At 52.8% G+C, this 928-nt stretch overlaps 1 protein-coding gene across 1 annotated transcript in view; it reads right to left on the minus strand.

Moving 5' to 3' along the window:
- barx2 (BARX homeobox 2) overlaps positions 1 to 928 on the minus strand; it is an 11306-nt gene that overhangs the window by 6831 nt on the left and 3547 nt on the right. The gene's annotated exons all lie outside the window — the stretch shown is intronic.

A 928-nucleotide genomic window follows, 5' to 3' on the forward strand; every position in this document is an offset into this window, starting at 1 on the left:
GGGGGGGGGGACCAGGAGGATGTGCTGGGTCAATCAGAGTGGTTTAGTATCTGCCAGAAAAAATCCTCACGGCTCCAGTACATAAAAAAAAAAACTAAAACAGTGAAGTGAAATTTACAAGCAAAACCGAGAGAGAAACGTTGAGAGAAGAGCAGCGACGGAGGGAGGAGACACCGAGGGATTATGGGGCTTTAGAGGAGGAAGACGTGAGACGGGGGGGGGCGGAGCTGAGCCCCAGAGAGCATGTGTGTCCCCGAGCAGTTGTCTCACGGACTGGACCGCTGTGTGTACTTCTGTCTGCAGAGGACGTAAAAATAGACTCAGACTCACATCAGGTCCAGCTGTTCTGGAGATAAAGTTGAAATAATTCAACACACCTGCATCTGACTCTGACTCTGACTCTGACGTTACAGTTACACACACAATTGCAGGCAAGTGGAGCGTGAAGCGTACGTGCACGTACGCTTCACGAAGAAGAAGAAGAGGGCACGGCCGCCGCTCCACTCCGTCGCAGACGCGGCAGACACCGCCTTGGGCTGATGATGACATCATCCTGAAGCACTGAGGTCACGGAGCGTTAAATCCCTGCTGCTGCAGCAGGTCTGGACAGGAACACCTCGGTGTCTCTGTCGTCTGCTCAGGTATAGGTTGACCTGAGCTGTTGCTGTTGTTGTTGTTGTTGTGGAGGGTTGATGCAGTACTCTGGTAGGATACTGCAGTACTCTGGTACGATACTGCAGTACTCTGTTACGATACTGCAGTACTCTGGTACGATACTGCAGTATCTGAGAGAGGGAGAGACTCTGAGAGCCAGGCTAAGATGGACAGAGCTGTTCAGGAAGTCTCTTGTCAACAACAGGCTTGAAGTTGTCCGCGGCCAGTCGCCTCCGAGAAGTGAGAGAAAAGGTGGGGGAGGCACGCGGGGGGA

The sequence above is a fragment of the Cynoglossus semilaevis genome, chromosome 4, assembly GCF_000523025.1.
Source record: "Cynoglossus semilaevis isolate Cse_v1.0 chromosome 4, Cse_v1.0, whole genome shotgun sequence".
Lineage (NCBI taxonomy): Eukaryota > Metazoa > Chordata > Actinopteri > Pleuronectiformes > Cynoglossidae > Cynoglossus > Cynoglossus semilaevis.